Source organism: Salvelinus alpinus, chromosome 4 (assembly GCF_045679555.1).
Source record: "Salvelinus alpinus chromosome 4, SLU_Salpinus.1, whole genome shotgun sequence".
NCBI lineage: Eukaryota > Metazoa > Chordata > Actinopteri > Salmoniformes > Salmonidae > Salvelinus > Salvelinus alpinus.
Window position 1 is genome coordinate 68,305,769 of NC_092089.1, and position 24,636 is coordinate 68,330,404.

General features: G+C 46.4%; 2 pseudogenes; one reads left to right on the forward strand and one right to left on the reverse strand.

Moving 5' to 3' along the window:
- Positions 1 to 10,778, forward strand: LOC139572642 (coagulation factor X-like; annotated as a pseudogene).
- The window catches only part of LOC139574241 (proto-oncogene DBL-like), a 25,540-nt pseudogene continuing 6,848 nt past the window's right edge, over positions 5,945 to 24,636 (reverse strand).

Here is a 24,636-nt window from a genome sequence, read left to right on the forward strand (position 1 = left end):
ATGCTGCTCATCGAATACATCTCAGCTTTCAACACCATAGTGCCCTCCAAGCTCATCACTAAGCTCAGGGCCTTAGGTCTGAACTACTCCCTGTGCAACTGGGTCCTACATTTCCTGATGGGCCGACCCCAGTTGGTGAGGGAAGGCAACACCTCCTCCACGCTGATCCTCAACAAGTGGGCCCCCCAGGGTTGTGTGCTCAGCCCCGTCTTGTATTTCCTGTTCACCTATGGCTACGTGGCCACGCATGACACCACCTCAAATCATCAAGTTTGTTGACGACACAACAGTGGTCGGGCTGATTTGCTGACAACAAGACAGTGGTAGGCCTGATTACCAACAATGATGAGACAGCCTACAGGCAGGAAGTTAGAGCCCTGGCAGAGGGGTGGTAGGAAAATAACCTCTCCCTCAATGTTAACAAAAAGAAGGAGCTGGTCATGGACGACAGGAGACAGAAGAGTGAGCACACCCATATCATTGAAGGAGCTGCAGTGGAGGGTCAAAAGCTTAAAGTTCCTCAGCGTGCACATCACTGAAGACCTGAAATCGTCACCACATCAAGGTGAAGAAAGCACAACAGCGCCTCTACAACCTCAGGTGGCTAAAGAAATGAATCATGGCCCTTAAGACCCTCACAAACGTCTGCAGATGCACCATTGAGAACATTCTGTGGGGCTGCATCTCCGCCTGGCACGGCAACTGCCCCTCCCTCAACCGCATTGCTCTCCAGAGGGTGGTGCGGTCAGCCCAACGCATCACCAGGGGCCAGCTGCCTGCCCTCCAGGACATTTACAGCACAAAGGCCAAGAAGATCGTTAAGGACCTCAGTCATCCGAGCCGCTGACTGTTTACACCACGACCGTCTAGCAGGCAGAGACAGTACAGGTGCATCAGAACCGGGACCGAGAGAGAGCTTGATCACCAGGCCATCAGACTGTTGAACAGCCATCACTAAGCGTCTACTAGGTGACGCACACTCACTACCTGTTAGTTACACATTAGGATTACTGTTACAGGGATATTTTGGTTGTGAATTGGATTAGTTCCGCCATTTCTTGATTTCCATTTTTTTAATGTATTGTATTAATTATTTGTGTACTTGTTTGACATTTGACTGCATTGTGTACCCGATCAATACACTTTGATTGGATGTTTTTTGATTTGATCTATTGACTAACAGAGCTGGAGGAGAGTGTAAACGTTCAAACTCCACGCATTATCTGATCCTATGTTTGTACATGGTTGAATTCCTTGGAAAGCATTCTGAGTGTATTGACAGTCACCAAGAGATGAAAAGGCTGTGCGTGTGTGTAATCTATAAACACAGGACCTCAATGTGCCACACCATCCCTCCCTCCCAACCAACCTTGCCTTCCCCAAGAGCTACTGTACAATCGATGACACTGCGCAGGCATCCGTTTGAATTATCTGCTGGGCCCGGCTCTGATCCCCAATTGTAGTGAACAATCTAATTGGACCAGGCAACCATTTCCCAACTGTGCCCTGGACGCCGAGAGAGGCACGTCAAGGTAATCAATGTCCTGGCGTTATAAATCACACTGCTTCTCTGTCCTCCCCTCCCCCATCTAACACAGTGGTTCCCGACCTTTGTCTGTCACTGTACCACCAGCTGAATTTTGCTCTGGAATACCACTGAAGTACCCCCTCATGTGCATTTCACCAGTAAGCCTAAGGTCTCATGAGTTTTCTCAAGTCCTCCATGTGGATAGGCCAAGTATCCCCAGGTGTCCTAGGACCCCTTTTTGGGAACCACAGCCTTGATCTTACACAGCCTTGATCTTACACAGCCTTGTTTGGATGTCTCCCCAGACCGTTCATACTCACCTGAGTGTGACCAACAGGGCTGTGAATCAGCCGGCTAGGACAGAGGGAGTGGGCGTATCCACTGTTGAGAATGTACATTGTGCATTTGATTTAAATGCTGCCGTTGGCCCGGAAATGCCTGTTCTCTCACAGGTCTGAGGCGATTACATGGATAAATGCAGGCGCGCAACCCCCAGTGCATGTTGCATTTGAATAACGTTGTGAAAAGAATGCAAACAACTCACAGTGTAGCTGCAGCAACAGCAGCTGTGTTGAGTTGTGATGGCTATCAAAACAAAGCCATCATGTTTGAACTACCCTAACCTCTCTCATAAAGTTCTAAACACTGTATTTTGATTTTATGACATGAGATTAGTCGACTGTATATCAAAAGGCCCAGTGTTAATTACTTAAGTATGAATTATTTAGCATTTTAACGACTCAATGAAATATAAATGGTCTGGGTCAATACAGCACTCCATCAGAGCAGCCTGGGGACTCCCATGGAGAGGGAGATGGGGCCAGGGCAGGGCTTTTATTTTCCAGACCAGACCACATAATGACACTGGGGCTCCACAGACACCGACCCTCAGCAATAAGCTGCATCAGCATTAAGGTTGCAAAATTCCAGGAACTTTCCATAAGGAATAAGCAGGAGAATCCGGAATCTTCCAACCAGGATTTATTGAAAACTAGGGAATTTATTGAACGTTCATGGAATTTTACAACCCTAATCCGCACTATCCTCAGAACCCAGGAGAGCTGCATTACCCTGTTGTGAGTCTATGGTTAACCTTAGGACCAGGAGTGTGTACTGGCCATGTGAGCTGATCAGTGAAAACTCTGGGCCTTAGCATTTCATCGCTGTGTGTGTGTGTGAGAGAGAATTATGTGATGTTCGATCAAAGCATTGGTAGACAGTTTTAGACGTGTGCGCCATCTAGTGGTATATTACCTAAAATGCATGTTGGGTTTTTTGTAGACGGTGGAGCTCTCTTTGTTTCTGATTCCATTCCAAACTTAGAGGAAGACAGAGACTCAAAAATAACAGTCCTCAAAGAAAAAACCTTAAAACAATCAGTTACAAAATTATTTACACACATGGGAACTTCCACCAGAGTACCTCAAAGCTTCGCCTTTAAACTAACAAGTAGCATACCTAATCTGTATCTCTGTCGTTCAAGAGTAAACAGACTGCTGTACTTTGGAATGTGGGTGCGTGTCCATGATAGAAGAGTGTTGTTTTTCTCTCCACTGGGATACAGAGATGGCAACAGTTTACCCATTTCTTCTATGGTGTGTGATGCTGTTGGACTGCCGGCTGTGCTAGGGAGGTAAGTCCTGCTCTCTCTGCTGATCGTTTTAGTAGGTTTCTCACTAGTAACAAGTATACCACTCTTACAGTTATACATCAGCAGTAACTGTTGCAGCCTTACCATCTCTCTCTCTGGCCCTCCAGCCCCAGTGTTCCTGTCGGGCCAGGCAACAGACAGTGTGCTGAAGAGACAGAGGCGTCACAACACTGGGGTGTTCCAGGACATGTTATTGGGGAACCTGGAGAGACCGTGTCTGGAGGAAAGGTGTGACCTGGAGGAGGCCAGGGAGGCCTTCGAGAACGATGAGAAGACAGTGAGTGTGTGTGGACATGTGTGTTTTGTTTGGGGGGGGGGGGGGGGGGGGGGCTATGGGGGTTAGAGTCTTCCTTGAATAAGGTATTGTGTTATGATTGAGTTAACTTAAGATTTTTTTTTTTTAAGATTCTGTATGGATTTTTCAGATTGAGTTTTGGGTCGGATATGGTGGCAAGTCTTTGCTTAATGATTAACTGTCGTGTTGGCACGAACAGAGAGGACTAAGATGTGACACAGAGCTGTGTGTCTGTGTGTGGTGTGTGCTTTGTGGGTAACAAACTGTAGTGTTTAGCGCTATGAATCTTGGTATACCATCTCAATTGTGTAATATGTCAATAATGATGAGTGTTATGTCTCAGATGAGGACCAGTGTCGTCCAGCCGTCCCCGTCTGTACCAGGCGTCCTGTAATGACTAGCTGGGCTCCTACACTTGTACCTGTCTGCCAGGCTTCACTGGGATGAACTGTGAGGTAGGAGAGTCGTAAAACACACTGTCCACTTACTTGACTTAAGCCCTTATAAAGAGCATAGGCCTTGACGAATGTCCTCCGTTTCACTTGGTTCCTGGCAAGTTTTTCCCAGGTCACGACAGTTAAGGTCGCTCTGCCATCTCTGCCTGGACGTTCCTCCTATAACATTGTAATAACACTGTTGGGAAACCAGATGTCAATCATAACAATTTGAACCCATTACATATTAATAGTCTCTTTAGACGTGGGTTGATGATGCAGGTTTCTCTTCACAGTAACAGCCAGGCAGTGTAAGGTGAATAACGGAGAATGTATTCTGTGGCACATATGGGGCACAATGTAGCTGTGCAGAGGGTCAACTTTAGTCAACTTTAAACCTGAAGGTAACCCCAATATTTCACACATCTGGTTACACATTTACCAGAATCATACTTAAAGTACTGTGTAGCAACATGTTATTACAGTAGTGTGACTACAATGTTACTACTTTAGTGTATAGAGGAACTTGATGTCAAGTTTTAGCAACCACCATCCTTTCTAACTTTGGATTTGGATGTATACAGACAGTACCAGTCATCAGTTTGGACACACCTACTCATTTCAGGGTTTTTCTTTATTTCTACATTGTATAATAATAGTGAATACATCACAACTATGAAATAACACACATGGAATCATGTGTTAACCAACAACAAAAAAAGTGTTAAACAAATCTGAATATATTTTCTATTTGAGATTCTTCAAAGTAGCCACCCTTTGCCTTGATGACAGCTTTGCACACTCTTTGCATTCTCTCAACCAGCTTCAAGAGGTAATCACCTGGAATGCATTTCAATGAACAGGTGTGCCTTGTTAAAGGTTAATTTGTGGAATTTCTTTCCTTAATGAGTTTCCTTAAACCAAGCGCTATGATGAAAGTGGCTCTCATGAGGAGTGCCACAGGAAAGGAAGACCCAGACTTATTTTTTAGCTCATTTAAGTTGTCACTACTTTTACAAAATGTTCTTTGTGTAGGACTTAAATTGTTTTCATGACACATCCCTAATAGAAAACTACATTCTAGGATGATACATTTTTATTGATTACAGATGGATTACTAGATTGTTTAATTTATTGTACCCCTCCAGGGGAGCATAACATCTATGCCAAAGAGGGCACAGAGCAGGACCACGAGGTTTTGAAGCAGTACAAACACCCTCTCTACGACTCTCAGCGAAGTCTGTACAATCTTGATAATCGCCCTGCTGCGCCTCCACACCCCCATCCTCTTCTCCTCCCACGCCAGACCCATCTGCCTGGGGCCCGGGGTATTCACTGAAGACTTGGTGAAGGATGAGTCCCCGGCTACGATCAGCGGCTGGGGTCGCACACATTACAGAAGGTAGAGGTGCCATTTACAGAGAGGATGCAGTGTAAGGATAGCAGTAGTGCCCATATCACCAAGTATGTATTTCACGGCCAGCTGTGCTGACGTGGCCAAAGACTTGCACCGGGGGAGAGCGGGGGTCCCCATACCAACCGTTACCGTGACACCTGGTTCCTGACTGGGATTGTGAACTGGTGGGAGGAGTGTGCCAAGTAGGGGAAGTATGGGGTGTATATCAGAGTGTACACCAGACTAGCATTACTATAGATGGATACGTCACGTTATGGCGGTGACCAAGGACATGCTGCATGATGACCTGGACGACTAACGCTTGACCTTTGACCCTCGGGGTCCTCAGGACCCTGTCTTGTTTCAGGTCTCGTTTTCAGGGTTCAATTCATAAGTCAATGTTGTATTCAAAGAGAAAGCGTCTCCTTGCATCGTCTTCCTCCAATCTGCTGGTGAGAACACAGATACCTGTATGTCCAACAGGTGCCTACTGCACATCATGGTTATTCATAAAACAATACGAGTAATTTACTGACGGATGAAGGGACGAAGGCAAATGGCTGTCTGCAAACAACTAACAATTGCTATATGGTCATTTACTATAGAGAAGCACAGATTAAAACAAGGTGCAGAACAAATGTATTATTTTAATAAATACTTTATTTAGACTATATACAAAATGCAGCCAAACAATGACAGTGACTGTAAAACAATAACCTGAAACCCGCCATGTTCAGTCAATATTCAGTTTGCCATGCAATTTCTCTATTGAGAAACATTCAGCAACAAGCTTACTGCGCTTTTCAAAGACGCACAGCACTTTCAAGCATATACTGAACAAAAATACATTCAACACGCAACAATTTCAAGGTTTTACTGAGTTACAGTTCATATAAGGAAATCAGTCAATTTTAATATATTTATTAGGGCCTAATCTATGGATTTCACATGACTGGGAATACAGATATGCATCTGTTGGTCACAGATACATTAAAAAAAAATGGGCCTCACAATGGGCCTCAGGATCTCATTGCGGTATTTCTGGGCATTCAAATGGCCATCGATAAAATGCAATTGTGTTTGTGGTCCGTAGGTTATGCTGCCCATACCATAACTCCACTCACAACATTGACATCAGCAAACCGCTCTCCCACAAGTCCCAATTCATGTGATCTGTGGTTGAGAGGCCAGTTGGACATACTGACAAATTCTCTAACGTTGGAGGCGGCTTATGGTAGAGAAATGAATATTCAATTCTCTGGCAACAGCCAATTGCATGCTCCCTCAAAACTTGAGACATCTGTGGAATTGTGTTGTGACAAAACTGCACATTTTAGAGTGGCCTTTAATTGTCCCCAGCACAAGGTGCACCTGTGTAATGACCATGCTGTTTAATCACCTTAATATGCCACACCTGTCAGGTGGATGGATTATCTTTTCAAAGGAGAAATGCTCAATAACAGGGATGTAAACATTTGTGCTTATGGAACATTTCTGGGATCTTTTATTTCAGCTCATATATATTTTTGTTCAGTGTATATATTTTTTTACATCACAGTTCAGTGCAAAATGTGTAGCTTTTTAGACCGAAGTAGCTCAAAAGAAGAAAATATGGCAAAATGTTACTTTTTTTAAGATGAAAGAACCCCCTTGACACAATGCATGGCAGTCAAACAGGACTCTAAGAGTATATAGACATCATTTCACGGTGATGCATAGCTGCCTCACACAGCAACGGAACTTAAATAAATAACACAAGAAACGTGCTGCTTTCCAAGCTAATTTCCACATCAAACGCAGCATATCAAAGGCAGGCCTCCGACTTGACGTGGTAAATTCCTATAAGTCCGCAATCAATATTTAATTAAGCGTTCGACACAGTGGGTATATTTCATGTTTGCTGTATGATCCTGTTTAATGGGAAACCTAAGATTAAGTGTGAGGCGATGGAGGAGGAGAGGAACTCTCTCAAAGAGGGCTGAGGGAGACAGAGAGCATGAAATCCTGGGGAGAATTACAACAGTCTCTATTTGCTGGCTCCATGCTGGTAGCAGCTCCTCCCCAGACCTCCAAAGTCACATCTGAAGACCTGATTAATACACTTATATCAATCACCGGGATCTCATCTCCACTGACAATGAGTTTAGGAAATAAAATGGTAAGTTAATCATAGGTATGAAGCAGGTATCGCATTCACCGATAACTCAACTTCTATAGAGCCTTTGAAAATATAGTAAAGCGTTCTGTTTTCTTTCAGCATGCATTTTCTCTTGTAGACCTTCCACCCCAATAAAGTGCCAGTTGTGTATAGGTCTGAGGTGAGGTAGAAGCAAGACTGTGTTTTGTTATTGCTGAGCAAACATTTATTGAAGAGGAGACCGATTCCAAAACAGCAGGAATAAAAAGGCATTATGGCACGGCACGTTCTGGCATTTCAACTCTTGGAGAGCGTAAGAGAAGGGTGCCTTAAGGAACAAGACAGCATGGATTCCTAAACAACATGAGCATGTAGAATAACTGAACATGGAACCAAACAACAGGTCGACATTCAAGTATACACATCAAAAATGTAAAAAAAATTATATTTTAAAGAAATGTTTCAAGCGAAACCTGGATTATAATGATCCATAAAAACTCACACACACAAACAAACACCCACCAACTGCATTCCCACTGAATAGCAATAATGGTTAAGAATCCCTCAGTCGAGAGGCCGAGTCCATGGGTGTAGAACAGTCCCAATCCAGCTACAGCAACCCAACGGAAAAGGCCATTGGCTGGTTCAAAGAGGAAGTGAGGGAATTAACTTTAAGTGCCAAATCTTTTCACATGTCCCTTGTCCTTCCTCAAAACCTTGTGCATGTGTGCTGGTGGAGCCCTGTGCTGTCCAAAGTTAAGGTAACATTCATTAAGTTTGTCCACTGTCCATCAAGGTGGGCAAAAGCAGGTCTTCATGTTATTGGCCCAGAAAAATGTTAATCAATAATCCAAAATGTAAGCTCCTGTGTCCTTCTTCAATTGGATAGTTGTCTCTCATCATGGCCAATCAGAGCACTTTGAGAAAGCAGATTTTAAGATATTCTATCAGTCATGACCTCATAGTGTCTAATGTATAACAGTCTGTCTGGTCAGACTGAATCTGTGCAAAGGTCCCACAAAAGCTGTTCTATTGCTGCCTTCAAATGCTCCTCTGTAGTGGGAAATTACCACTTGAATGACCCTCCCAAGTCGGAAAGTCAGAGATAGGGTTTGATACCAGAGTTTCCAAGTTGTGACTTTTCATCACTGACCTTTCACCTTTTCAACCAAAAGATGTTAAAGCAAATCCATTTTTGACATTGTCAAACGTATCAATGTGTATAATGTAGCTAGTTTTACCATATTGTCACCTTTAATCACGCTAACTAACTGGATCATTAGATAGATCCTCTAGCTTGCCATTGGTTGAAGAATTGTTCCAGAGTTACGACTTCATACTGTAAAGTTTCCCAGTTCCCACAAGCACTTGAAGGCAGCATTTGTCCTCTAAGGGGAGCTGAGCTTTCTGGCCTTCAGATTCCCTGGATCTGCATGAGAGAGGAGACAAATTATTCAAGCAAACCCATCAAATGAGCTACATGTCAGAGAGGAGGATCGAGAGTACAAATGTCTTTAGAAACCTCTTCCCCTGTACTGTAACCATACCGCCTAGTCTGCTGTGTCCCAGAACCACGTGCAGGTTGGGGACTGGGATGAGGCTCTTCTGCCTGTGACTCAGGTTCTTCACCAGCCCGGAGATGGTGTGAGGGAGTGTATAAAAGAGGTTAAGGTGAAGGACGCGACACACTAATGAACGTTGGCCGTTCACGGCGGCTTTGTGTGGCATATTACCTGCTGGGTGTTGATGAACATTGGTGATTCAACATGCAGAATTGCTTAGAAATTAAAAGAAAATGACAGCCACCTGCTGATTTTAACCATTTTCCTGCACGGTCAGTTTTGTCCTTATGTCTTTACACCGGCGTTATTAGGTTCCCTAAGTTTACAAATCGGCACAGAGCCCATATAAAAGCCATGTCAAATAGGGTTCTGCCATCGGCAACCAAATTTACCACCAGGCATATGAGACGACACACTCACCAGTGGCCTTCGCTGTCCACGTGCTGCAGCTGGATGACGTCACCGCTCTCGATGGCGAGGTCATCTGGGCCGTCTCGTGGACATTCAGCCAAGGCCTTATATCTGCCTGGAGCCTGGGAGGACAGAAACACCTCTGTTAGACTGGACCAAGGACGTGTAGCGCTGTATCCTACTAGAGGACGCCTTTCAAACATTTAGGAGCCTCAAGAGGTTCCTCTCGATATTCTGATCAGCATATCTAAAAGGCTGTGGGTGAGGAACGAGGCCACACGGTGTGCAGTAAGTGAGAGTGGTTGTACTGGTGTTGTGGAGAACCCATCGCACCAGCTGAGCAGTGTCCTCCTCCTCGGTGTCTGACGGGTGAGAGGGGTCCTGACCTCCACCCCACTCCTCCAGACCCAGGCAGATGTCCATTGAGTGAGGCGTGCCGGGCCAGCCTGGAGATTACAAAACACACATTTTTGGTCTTGTTCCTCTTATATGCTGCCAGAAAAAAACAAGGTAAATACTTGGTAACTATAGCGATAAATGCCAATTCAAATCCTGATGTGCGGCACTTACGGAGTCGTTAACAAGACGGTAGAATCAAATGATAATATGAGTAGCTGTGCCTTTTCCCCCAGAGCTCCTTCATACACCCGGTGCTCTTTCATGTGAAACACCTGAGTCTTTAGGTAATAAGGGTCGCAATATGTACCAAACTAAATCCAATATCAAGTCAAGGTAGTTTCATGTACCATCTCTCATGACCCAATCACCATTATTACAAGTAGTTACCAGGTATCTACATGATTATGTTATGGGTATATGTATGAGGGAGTGGTGTACTCACTGTGTCGGTTGCGCTGGTGCTTTGGGGAGAGGGACTGTGGGTCTGGACTGCTCCTCCCTGACTGTGTCCTCTGAGCTGAACGACGCCCTCTGCTGTTTGCTGTGGGGAGCGACACAATGAACAAACTAACTCCGTACTCCCTAACCTCATCAGACATGCTCCAAGTAGAAGCTGCCCTTAGCCACAGATCAGCTTAACGTTCGCAAATTTGAACCTTTAACCATTTAAAGGGGAACTGCAAAACTGACCTTAGATCTGTGGTTAAGGACAATTTCTACCTCAAACTCATCTCACACCACAATGTTGATCTTTCAGATGCCAGCCAAAAGGCCCCACACCAAGCAACAATGTGACCAAGTGCAAACCAAGCTGACACAAAGACAGTGTGGGCTCTGGCCTGGTACACAGCAGACACGTGCCGGAGCATGGAAAGATATCGTCTCGATTTATCAAAGTTCCTGGTTCATCAATGTATTGTTTGTCTATATTTTAAAATAAATAACTTTGGATCATTTTAATTTAATAACCTCTCAAAAAGCGAGCCCCATCTAAGAAGCAGTTGTCGTGCTGAAAGCATGAGGAAATCAAGATAAAAAAATATATAAGTTAAAAACATCCAAACCTTTTTGATTTTTTTTGGCATTCCATGCAAAATTGCAAATCCCATGCAAAGATGGGTGTAGTCATTTTGGGTAGCATGTCTGAGATGGAAGGTCTGCTGGGACATCAAAAGACATGAGGAAAAGTGCATCTGGCGAATGTATGAGCCAAATGGAGTCGCCTAGTAAAGGAGTTGCAGATGACGGTCAGTATGCAAACACAGCAGCCTTGTGGGTGGTTTAGGTCAGCTGAGCCATGCCAAGCCGGGCCGGGGCATGCGGAGCTGGGCTGAGTTTACCACTGAGCGTCAGGACGGGTCAGTGGCGCTGGGGGCGGGGTCTGTTGGGGGGGCGTTGCCGGGGGCGTTGCCGGGGGCTTCGGGGGCGGGGACTCCGGGAACGCAGACACATAAAGACATCGGCGGACAGCGAGACAAAGTCCAGCCCCGAAAGACAGCCCGTAGGAGCCCCTCCGGACGGCCGCACACCCCTGCAGGGGGGAGGGAGGGGAGGACAGCAACCAGAGAGCAAAGGAAAAAGCGGGGCCTTCACACACACATCTCTTCACACACACCACCTTCTCCTCCTCAACCTCCTACTCCTTCTCATTTTCCAGCTTTATACCTTTTTGTTGATATGCTCCCCCAACACCATATATCATAACCATCTGAACAGCTCACTGAACTGCCTGCCACACTCACACCAAGTGGGGAGCTGCTGTGACAACTGGGTGTCCTACAATACCCAACAAGACTGACCTCTCAGACATGGGCGGAGACCGTCGGATGTGGTCTGGCATCTGGATGTCGACACAACGCTCATCTGAGAAAAGAAGGGGAAGAGGAAGAGGCAAAAAGATTGTTTGAAACAAGAGAGGGAAAGGGAGATACCTAGTCAGTTGTCCAACTGAACGTACTCAACTGAAACGTGTCTCCCCGCATTTAAGAGGATGTTCAAGTTAGGTGCAGGCTAGGACTATTGATGTGAGATGAGATGAATTAAACCAGCTCTTTGCAGAGTGCGCTTTGGAGAGTGATGTGAGTGACGTCCAAACCTTTGAGGAGTTTCTGCTGGTTGGTGAGGATCCTCCGCAGCTCCCCGAGCCAAGCTGTCTTAACCTCCACTGTGGGAGCCTGGGAGATGGATAAGATCAGGACAGATTAGAACGCAGTCAACGTATAGTAGGAAACACACTTTTCTTTGCATCTTACAGGCATGATTTCAAAATGGCACTACAGTAGCTTAACACATACTGTACCGTAGCAATACATGGCATGAAGTTGTCACAACAAAGAACAGAACAACACACAGACAATGAACAAGCCAGTGGGTGGTAGTTATTGTCTTTGTCCTAGTTCGAAGAACATAATGCTGCATGAATAGCATCAACAGTCACTTCACAGCAGGGGTGATCCTTACCTGAACGACGTACACCTCCTCCCTGCCACTGTACCAGATCTCAAACTTCTTCACATCCCCCTTGACGTTCTCCGTAATCCCCACCGCACTCATCTGCCAGGACACACACGCACACAGTCTGCACCTGGGGCATACAAGGACATGCCACGGACACACACTCCTCCGCTGTGTGAAGGCAGGAAGCTCAAGCGTACATCAAGAGGAGAGCAGCGGGTGGTGACGCCATCCGTCACGCCCCATAAACAGACACACACCCACTGACGCCTTGACACGCAAAACAAAACAAACATCCTTGCAACAGGGAGCATGTGTCAGAGTGTGCCGCCTACACACACACCTTCAGACAGTGCTTGAAGCTGTAGGAGGGGGTCTTGTCTGCTCCCTCTCCATGCTCCTCCCTGCGCTTGCAGAAAAGCAGGGCTCTCTCATACAGGAACAGGTGTCTCTGCGTGGGCTTGAAGCGGGCCAGCTCCTTCATACGGGTGGGGCCTTTCTTATGGCTGATCCACATACTGAAGGAGCCCTGCATCAGCACCCGGCCCAGGTCACACAACTCTCCCTAGGGAGGGGGGGGACACACACACACACACAGGTAAACACACAGGGTCAGAGATACAGGATGGCACACTGTCACACATACAGGACAGCACACTGTGTCACAAAGACACACAGAGCCAACCACACACACACACAGACACACAGGACAAGTCACCTGGTAGCCTGTGATGGCTATCTGATGCATGGAGTCATTGACTGACTTGAGGAGGTGGAGCATGGCTGCTAGCGCCCCCTGTAGCTCGGAGGTCCCCTCGCAGCCTCCTGCACTGTACTTCAGTAGCTCCTACAGCATGCACGCACGCGCACGCACACACACACACACACACACACACACGCAACACACACGCAACACATCAATTCATATCTGGTAGAGATCAATATCTGGGAACAAAGAAACCCTGAAATTCTCCAGCTGTACTATAATAGTCCTTGTGTTGCATGTAAGATGTTCCTTATTTTGTCAGATAACAACAGAGAATCAGGGTACAGAAAATGGGGAGCAATCCCCATTAATCAGACAGGATTTCTCTCTAGTTTAATCTGTAATCCTTCACGTCCTGCATTCAACTCATTGAAATAAATGCCCCTAGGTAGGCCAAGGTTATGTCATAGTGCTGTCAGCACTGACAGGATTTTGGGGACGTTGAATTATGATAACGTTTCAGCATAGTTAAAGCTAATATAAATGCTGCAATATTGGCACGGTGTGCTGCGTAGAGGCGTGTATGTCGGCTGGTTTCACTAAGGGCTGACCTTCAGGAGTAGCTGGTACTTGGTAAGGCGTTGGACTGGTTTCAGAAGGTAAGAGTCCAGGCCCAGTTTGTGTTCCAGCTTCTTCTGACACTCCTGTAGAATATGGCAAGGAGATATTGGGAAGCATTTGTTACGGTTATAACAGGGAATCTAATATAAATAATCGATCATTTTGTGCTATTAAAATAATGAATATGTCTGGTATTGTGGTGTAGTAGTATCGCTGAGTACAAACATTGGGCACGAATAGAAAAAATAAGCATGACCTGGAAAAAGGCACAGTCCGAGTACTGCCTCCATAGGGACTCTGAGCGAGGCTTATTCTGACAGTAGCACTCATACACCTTGAAATTCTCCTTCTGGAAATACACACATACATTTCCAATGACACACCATCCATGCAAGACTGTGAAACACGTGCTATGCCGATTACATCGACTCGGTGTCAGAACGATTTCCACGTGGAGAGAGACGACACGACACAATGAACTCTGTACTGCCTAACCTCATCAGACATGTTCCAGGTAGAAGTTCCCCTTAGCCACAGATCTAGGATCAGCTTCACTTTCCCCAAATCCTTTAATGCGTACCCTGTACCTATGTTTGTCCTGTGTAAAGCAGTTATTTTCTCTGGGTGCCTCTGCCAAGGTAAGCGGTGTTTGTTAACGGAGAAGGAGCAGCCCCGTCATATAGCACGGCAGAGCTTTTTGTTTTGGCAGGTGATACATAGAATGACATTTTTTATTAAAAAAACAATTGATTCCAACTCCCCCTAGCAACTCTCTAACAATCAGGACAGGTAACATTAAACAACTGATATTTATAAAAATATAGCGTGGTAGTACATGTTTGAAGTCGTTAACTTCATACTCCTTTGGAAAATAGTGGATTACTCGGAAGAATTACATAGGATTGGATTACATAGAAGAACGTTTGTATCAAAAACTACGGATTGCGGCACACAAAGAATATAATGCCTTTACACAGGACAAACATAGGTAAAAGTTACACCTTAAAAATTGACATTTTTGCTGAAGTATCACCTGACACCGACTCGACGTAGTCGGAGGGACACTCCGCCAAAACTCATCGCCACATAACTCTGAGTATCGTTGAGAATTCTCAGCTGATATAGGTAAAGACATTCTTCAGAAACAACCACAAACAAACTACCAGGGGTATTTAACTCTCACCCTACTTGGTCCGGATCCTGCTGGTTCTGTTCTACCTGATAATTAATTGCACCCACCTGGTGTCCCAGGTCTAAATCAGTCCCTGATTAGAGGGGAACAATGAAAAAATGCGGTGGAACTGGCTTCACAGTCCAGAGATGAGTTTGAGGGCATGTAGACGTTCCTCACCCGCTCCAGGAAACAGGCCCCTACTCCCTCTGGGGTCTCTAGGCAGCCCTCCAGGTCATGGAGGAACACCCTGTAGAACCCAAGAGGTCAGGAGTCAGAGGTCAAAGACAGATAAGGTCAATAGGTCACACCCTAACCACACAGAGCAGCAAACACCATCACCACACAGGCCCCTATCCAGCACTCCTCCATAGTTAATGACTAGCCACCCACAGAGCCATGCCACTGAGCCCCCAGTGTCTGCCAGTTTCCTCTCTCGTTGGCATAATCAAACGCTTGTTAGAGCAACTGGCATTTAACACTAGTTAGAGAGGCTCTAATTGGCTTACGGCCTCATGCAGTCATCCAGTTTTGCCTTTCAGCCCAGCAGGGGAGCAATCCCAGCAGGCAGGATATATAGGATGCAGACAGAGCCACTCAAACAGTTGTACATAAACTAACTGACACAGCTGGCTAGAGGAAACGGGCTAGTAGCTACTGTACTGGAGAGATGGTTGTTTTTAAGATGGAGCAGTAGTTCAAAGAGGTTATGATGCAATTACTGCTTTAAATCGTACAGTTCTTTGAGACTCCGCCTTTTTTTGGGGGAGGGGATTTTTTACCCCTATTTCTTCCCAATTTTGTGATATCCAATTGGTAGTTACAGTCTTGTCCCATTGCTGCAACTCCTGTGCAGACTCGGGAGAGACGAAGGTCGAGAGCCACGCGTCCTATGAAACACGACCCGCCAAGCAGCACTGATTTTTGACACACTGCTCGCTTAACACCGAAGCCAGCCGCAAAGTCAGCGTGCATGCACCCGGCCCGCCACAAGGAGTCACAAGAGCGCAATGGGACAAGGACATCCCGGCCGGCCAAACCCTCCTCTAACCCGGACGACGTTGGGCCAATTGTGCCTCGCCTCATGGGTCTCCCGGTCGCGGCCAGCTGCGACACAGCCTGGGATCAAACCCGGGTCTGTAGTGACGTCTCTAGTACTGTGATGCAGTGCCTTCGACTGCTGCACCACTCGGGAGGCCCAGTTTTTTATTTTTAATAAATTAGCAAAAAAAATCTAAAACCCTGTTTTTGCTTTGTCATTATGGAGTATTTGTAGATTGATGAGGAAGAAAAACAATTGAATCCATTTCAGAATAAGGCCGTAATGTAAACAAAATGTAGTAAAGTCAAGGGGCCTGAATACTTTCCAAATGCTCTGTATATATATATATATATATATATGCGTGTGTAAGCATGCATGTTTGCCCTTGCCAACTGATGTTTCCTTGCCTGCTGTGGAAGTTGTAGATTTCAGGCATGTTGCCAAACAGGACGTTCCTCTTACTGCGCAGGATGGGGGGCAAGAGCCCCGCGAGGGCCGGGTTCTCCATCTCTCCCCTGTAACCCTACACAATACACACATAATCAGTATACAAAACTCACTGTAGTAATCCAGTAATAGCTGGGGAAAACGCTGCTGTGTTCTCACCAGCAGCACTGACAGCAGCTCCTCCACATAGACCCTCTCTGTCTCAATCAGCTCCCTCATCACGTGACTGTGGAGACACAGGGCCTCATTAGTATTCTGTCTGAACATAAGGAATCAGGAAGACCACATCAGGAATATGTAGAGGATGAGAAGACGGACCGTTTGAGAAGGTCTGGGCTGTCCTCTCCCTCCAGGCTGGAGCGCAGGGAGCTCCTATTCTCCTGGTAGTCATGCATCACCTCGATCTGAGACGGCCAGGACACACAGACAACCAGGATTTACATTTTATTTAACCTTTATTTAACTAGGCAAGTCAGTTAAGAACAAATTCTTATTTACAATGACGGCCTAGGAACAGTGGGTTAACTGCCTTGTTCAGGGGCAGAATGACAGATTTTTACCTTGCCAGCTCGGGGATTCGATCTAGCAACCTTTCGGTTAGTGGCCCAATGCTCTAACCACTAGGCTACCTGCCGCCCCTACATGGAGGGAATCCACCTCAAGCATGTTCAGTTGCCATAAAATTCCTATCGTACATGTCATCATCACAGCCACAGTGACGTGTGTGAACTGTTCTGCGCTATACTCGACTTTCATCTTTCACGTCCTTCTTCGACCATCTCACCTTTCTGGAGGCGGGGCTTTTCCGGGACGTCCTCTTCCCAGGGAGTGACAGATCGAAGGAGAACTTCAAACTGTCGACACCTGCAACACACGACCTTTCAGCTGAACTCGATGACACTGTAGGTTTCTATGCGTTTGATGAAACACAAGACTTGTCTGGACAACATGTTAACAAGGCTAAGTATAGCACACGTCTCCACATGTGCTTTGATGAAGCCATGACGTGGTATACGGCACAGTAGCTAACAGTAACGTCACCCGATAGAGCCATCATTACAATGAGTAGATGCTCGCGGCGATATGACGATGACAGTAGGTTTGAAAGGTCCTGTGGGACCAGGATGTCCGGTCTTTGACCCTGGGATGACTGTTGGTCCTGGGTTTACACTTGATACTTCTCTTCTGATGGACGGCTAGTTAATCATTGGCAATAAGCAGCTTGCAGTGGAACTCCAACACTACTATATCCTCTAAGAACACATCACCCAAAGCACTGTCTGGTGTAACTGACTGACTGTATCCGTTTGATCATGCGTTCCTCACATACCCTAAGATCAGCGCGTGTGTGTGCGCGTGCGCATTATCACACTAAATCAGAGCCAACACATTTATCTTCATCTCCCCTCTTAAAAAGGGGCTTCCTTCTGTGTGTGAGAAACACACCCACACGTCGCACCTCATTATTAATTGGGTGCGGTATGGCTAGCTTTGTTCAGCCCTGCCTGGAGGCGAGTGGGAGATGAAAGGGTCTTTGCCGTACGTGGTTCATATACATTATTACCATACAGTACCCAGCTAGCATCACGGCTAACAGCGTATCCCCTCAGGACTGATTATAGTGCTGGGCCCTAACAGCTAGCATCACGGCTAACAGAGTATCCCCTCAGGACTGATTATAGTGCTGGGCCCTAACAGCTAGCTCATTGGTTAAGGTGGACCTCTAACTGAGGTCGAGCACAAAGACCCTGGGCTTCCTCATTACTGGAGCATGTGGTTTGCTGTTTTGATTACTGCTTTGTGGCCTGGAAGAAGGTGTGTGAAGCCCTAGGCTGAGGACACAGACGACACCCAGTACCCAGGGGAGAGGGACGGCTGTCAGGCCAGAGGCCAGGGGAGGGCTGCATATACAGGGCCTGGGAAACAGCAGAACCCTGGGTGGAGTTCTAGCGGAGATGGATAATTAAAGTGTGCTGTAAGCCTCTAGAACCCCAAACAGTCAACTGTAGTCTGATGTTCTTTAATCTACTGTGACAAATGCTAATGTACTGTATCAAGTGTGATTGAATGTGTGTGATTGAATGTGTGTGTGTATATATATTCCACTGCCTCCTCTTACCATGTTTGGGGGAAAAGAGTGGGGACTTGGAGCGGGGCGGGCTCTCCGCCCTGGGGGCCACTAGTTGGATGGGACGGACGTGTTTATCAGCCAGCTTCCTCAGACAGACCTGCCTGTTGTGGATCATCTCCTGCACCACCGTGTGCTTCTCAAACGCCTTCCCTATCTGGACCTGTGGAGGATGGAAGAGGAGCTTAGGACATTTATATCGACCCAAAACCTGTATGGAGTGTTAGTTAAACAGGTGTTTATAGCCTTTATGCAGTCTTGAAGGTTGCCTGAAGGTGCCAAGACCAGAAAGGAATGCTTGTATAAGTCCTGTAATATTAAATATATTACGGGGTGATAGAAAACATAGAGAATGGGTTAGACACAGATGGGTCATGAGAAGCATTACAGAGGGGGTTACTCTTTAAACCATAAGGCTGTTTGTCAGTGAGAGACACTGGCTTGGTGTTGGACCTGTATCTCTGGGGTGAGGACAGACTCAAACTCCACGGCCAGGAGGTCAGGTCCTGAGCTGAGGAGAGACGGAGCCCCCTCCAGGAATCTGTCTATGTCCTTCAGAGCTGCCTGGGCCCCCTCCTTCGACTGGAACTTACCCACCAGCTGCTGGGCCAACAGGTAGGCCCCGTCGTCACACCAACTCTGGGCCTATGGAGGGGACGAGACAACGATGTCACACCGACCAGTCATATTCGGATATACGATAGCACTTGACAGAGTATCAGCGTGGTTGTTTGTGTATGATGTTAGATTTGTACTCATCTGTGTGCAATAGTGTAAACAGTGTGTGTGTCTTCTACCTGGCAGAGGCGTAGCAGCAGCCGGTGGGCCTGGGAGAGGTGTGTGCGTTTCACCCTCAGAGCATTACTGAGCGTGTCACAGCGGTGACGTAGCTCGTTGCCGCGCTGAACGATCAGGGCCATGGCATAGTGGTGACTGGCTGCCAGCTGGTGCCCATGGAGGATGATGATCTGGGCATGTCCCATCTCCTCCTAGCAACACAACCAGGAAACCACAGTCAGTTACATACAACAAGACATGGCATACAGGAGGCCTACATACACACAGCATCACAACGGCAAATACACTTCAATCCGAGCTACACAACCAATGCTATTACCAAAAGCACGAGTCCCAGAGAAGACAATCTCTGCCAACCACAGTATACAGTATGTGTAGCCCTGGTCCGTTGATCTGATGAGGGAAGTGTCCCCTAGTAAACACTGACCTGTGCGTGAGCCTCCAGGCTGTCCAGGTCTCTGAGTGTCTGCTCTGTCTGAGTCAGCGTCTCCCTTGACGATGACATCTCTCTCTCCTGGGACGCCAGACGCTCCAGAGACAACTCCATCTGACGACGAGAGAGACATTAGTTAGAGACATATACCCCTCCCAACTTCAAAACGTCCCATCCGACCTCAAATTGAACTGTCCGCCCCGTGTCCTCCCTGTTCTAAGAGTTGCCTCTCGACAATGAATCATCAATTATGCAATTGATCAGTCTCACCTCCTTGAAGCGATGTTCGTATCTGAGCAGCTGTAAGTACTGTTGCAGTTTTAGATGATGCTTCTCAAAGAAGCCGTCAAAGGCTGACTCCATGCCCCTCAGCTGGGCTAGTAGCCTGAAGACCAGAGACAGAGGTTATAATCAAAGAATTACCTTTATTTAACTAGGCAAATCAGTTAAGAACAAATTCTTATTTTACAATGATGGCCTACCCCAGCCAAACCCTCCCCTAACCCGAACGATGCTGTGCCAATTGTGGGACTCCCGATCACGGCCAGTTGTGATAAGGCCCGGGTTTGAACCAAGGTCTGTAGTGACGCCTCTAGCACTGAGATGCAGTGCCTCAGACCGCTGTGCCACTCAGGAGCCCCGTGGCCACTCTTTAGGCAGACCGTAGCGTGATTATCTCTCTGAGGTTATACACACACACCTCTGCACAGTCTCCCAGTCCAGCCTGACATCCCAAAGTGAATCCTCCTCTCTCCCCGAGGCCTCCAGGCTAGCCAGCAGGTGACGACCCTCCTTTGATACTGACCGTATCGCCTCCTGTACGAGACAGACAACGATCAAGACAGACAAAATGGTTAACATATCAGGGTGAACATGTAGACTGGCTGTCAGTTAGTCTGCCACTGATATAGAATTGTAACATATTATGATAGAGTCTAGTGTAAAACATAGTGATAGAGGACTCATCATAGATATAACCCATTTTAACATGGACATTGCCATTGAGGGCTTCCTCCATTTTAAGGTAGTCAACTGGGTAGGGATTACTATGAGTTGGGAGCAAATGAAGAAGAGGAAAATCTATTACTTCAATGGCACTACCCACAGATGCTATAACGGCACAGATACAAAGATGAGTCCTCTATCTACCTAAAAGGGTTGCAGTATACCTTGAGTTTCCTGTACTTGTCAGTGTGGGTTGAGAGGAGGCGCATGATGGCGGTGCCCTCATCTGGCAGTTTGGTCTCAGCCAGCTCTGTGCCAAACGCCTGCAGCATTTGAGCTATGTCCTTAACTGTCACCGCAAAGCTCTCTATGGCCTGGAGGGGAGCCAGAGAGCACACACACACACACACCACACACACACACACACCACACGGAAGTCGTCACAGTGTTTCTAAATGTATACTCTGATGTCATCACTCAGGATTGTGCAAACATACAGGCCAATTTTGAATGTGTCTCTCTGCATCATATATGTTGTAATATAAGTGTTGGGGGTTCTGAGTGGCTGCATGGTTGATGCTATGTAAGTGTAAAGTATGTACTGTTCTCAGGACGATCCAGTCACTGTGGGAGTAGTCCAGGGTTCCTCCAAACTCAGAGGTCAGTTGGTTCTCATCAATGTATCTCAGTAGGTCTGTCACAGAGCTCAGCATCACCACCTAATAAAGGAGAGCTAGAATAAGCTGCACATAATCGACTGTGTGTAGTACTTGGCACGCTTCTTCAAACATGAGATGCCGATGCTGTGTGGTGAAGTGTTGGATTTGGCCTCTGATCTGCCTTACTGGCATCTTGAGCATGAAGTCCTCCTGGCTGAAACGGAAGCCCAGGTCTGTGACGGTGCGCTGGAAGAAGCTGGTGGGTCTCAGCACCAGCACCAGGTGGAGGTTCCCAGGGAAGGAGGCCTGGAGACGGGGAGGGACACAATCACACCCCCGGGGTTGGACAGTGAGCTCTGACCTTTGACAACTCCTGGACCATGTCTTTACCCAACACTAGGCCAGAGTCTGTTCACACTTCTGGATGCATAGAGGGATAGGCACTAGCCAGCATCTGTCACTGACAGGAAATATTGACTGCACTAACATGCAATCATCCGCAGTCGGACAAAGCCTCAGGCTCACCCACTGTCAGTCAGATAAGGAAAGCCAGACATATCCTGCTAGCTGGTGCCTATCACAGGTGTATTGAAGTCGCAGTCAATATCAAATGGATTCACTAAACAAGAGCAGATAGTAGGTCGTCTGTATTTTATTTAGGGATGAGGTGATTTTCAGAGTCAGATCACAAGTAAAGCAGTAGGCTAAGGATGACAATCTGATTAGCTACATTTGAAAAATAATGCTCACAACCATTTTTATCACACTACTGCGGTGGTGAAGGACTGCTAACTAACAAATGGGTTTGGTTCAATTGAAGTTGCCAGCTGTTAAAGCGTGAACATGTGCAGCACAGAAGATCGACATAAAACAGTGGGAAATTGATTATTCCAAAAAGACCGACGCATTCGCTTATAGAGCTCTTTGACATTCATTTGTCCCCGCTATCTAAATCTAGCTTCAGGCTACCGCAAACTCGGCCCTTCAAGCTCAACATGCTAAGAAAATATCACTGCCAGGTTGCATTCATATAAGCAAATTATCTTTCTCGGTCTCATTGCATCAATTGTTATGACTAAACTCAAATCAGGCTCTGCACTGCAGTGCTACGCTTAGCAAGCTGCTGTCAGTGAGCGATGCCGCATTCACTCTGCACACCCAAACTCGAGCACAACTATTTTAGCACGTAATCAAACTATGTAATAAGCGCGTTACCGGGCTCTTCCGTGTCCTGTGCAATCCTCGGCGCTGGTAACTCTCAGCCATCGTGTTAACAGCCATTTATGCGATAACGGTAAAACCTCGCCCGTCCCGTCGCTAACAAATTGGTGCCAAGTTACTTGGCCCCTCTACTCCGCTGCATCAACGTTCGCTGTCTGCAAGCTCTCCCTTCCTCTAGCCTTCTCGCTCTCCCTCATTTTCCGCCAAATATAGCGTCATCGGGTAAATATCAAAGTATCGGAGTGCTTGCTCATGCATTTCGATTCCCTCACGACGGGACTTTATTTTCATACAGTGAATACAGAACAATTTATTAGAAAATTATGTATGCGCAATAATAAACGGTGACAAAACAACTGCAGTATTTGACAGATATTGGCACGATCAAGTATTTTAATGAACAAAACCGCACAAGAGACCATCACAAAACAGCAGGAACTGAGTGGGGATAATTCAGCACCATGGACAACTCCCCACTCTGACATCGTCTGATAGTACTGATATTCTGAACAGTTTTTTTTTCTCCACAGAAGCAAATCATCCGTTCTTTAGTAGGATAGGGACAGGCCTAAACTAGTATCGTTACCATACTTCCACAGTAGATTTGGTTTCGTTCCCGACCTTTCTTGATTTCTTGTGTTTAAAAAAAATATATTATTATTTAGTGTACTTGTTTGACGTGTTACTGCATTATTAAGACCTAGTAACATAGGCATTTCGCAGCACCCTACTATAACATCTGCTAAACTGTGTATGCGACCAATAACGTTTGATTTCATTTCCACGTGCGCATGTATGCACGCGGGGAAAAAATGCCATGACTTAACTGGCTCACCGCAATTCTGGCAAGTGCTGTTTTGATAGAGGTCCATGTATCCAGTCTTCTGTCTAAAATGATGATGAATTTTACACCTGGCTGTCTTGCTCTGCAAACACAAGCACCAAAAGTATTTGAACACATGTACATTTCACATGTACCTTTCACTGAACAAATGTATACTTTTACTGGTAAAATGTACAGGTATAGTACCGAAAAGTTCATTTGATAACAAATTATATTTTTTGGTATAGAAAGAAGGACTGCAGAGTGAATACATTAGATATGTTTACAGGGACATTCATCGACTCTTGTGACCTGTACTCATCCAATGATATGATCCCTCCTCCCTAGGGTATACCTGCTCTGGGCTGGCACAGAGGACATCACTAGGGCATCGAAATAGATGAGGAATAGGGAGCATCTAGTGCCATCTGTGCAAAGAATGCTAACTCTGGTCTAAAGCAGGCTCACACTGCACTGCAGAGAAAGAGAGAGTTGTGAGATGAGAGAGGGAGGGCTACAGAGATGAATATTAGGAGGGAGTGTACTATGGTGGTTCACCCACCGAGGTATGAGGGTGAGGTATGTTAAGACTTTGGCTAAAGATTCCTCCGGAATGTCGCTGAAAGCAGAGTATTCTGGGAGGGTTACGATCACGCTAGAGTCCTCACCACGCCCCCCTGCAAAGAAAAATGATTTTCATATGAACAATCACACTCAACAATGTATTAAACAATGATAATACGTTCTTTGCGGACGTCGCATTCAAATAGTCGACGCGTTGGATTAACTGAGCACAGCTGTGTCAGTTTCAACATGTCACTACTACTTTTACAGCTCGAAGACGCCCCCTGAATCTATACAACCAATGTAAACACAGGTCAGAGGTTATGAACCCTCAGTAGTGGGACAAGACTAAGTAAAGAGCCCCCACCTGACAGGTAGGCCACCTGCTTCTCAATGTAGCCGTCCACCTCCTTCATACTCATAGAGACTGACACTTCTGTGGGAAGGGGGTTGGGGGAGAGAGAGAGAGATTAGAATAACAGGTCCCAATGAGGCCTCATTCAACCTGTCACACAGTGGTTATCATTCATAACTTGTCCCATAAGAATGATGAAATAGCAGACAGAAATACTGCCTCCCAATGGTCATATGTAAAACAACATTACAGTGGTAAGAAAGGTATCAGACTCAGCTGTTTGGTTCAAGTCAGTCAGTCGTTCTGAGGTGGGTCTGGACCCCTTCTATCCACTGTGTCATCCAGGCTAGCACAGCAGTAGGCAGTCACTTTACCTCTCCATGCCCTTCTCCCGTCACCAGGTGAGGCAGCAGGGGGTCAAACACTGTTTACACTACAGGAGGCTGGTGGCACCTA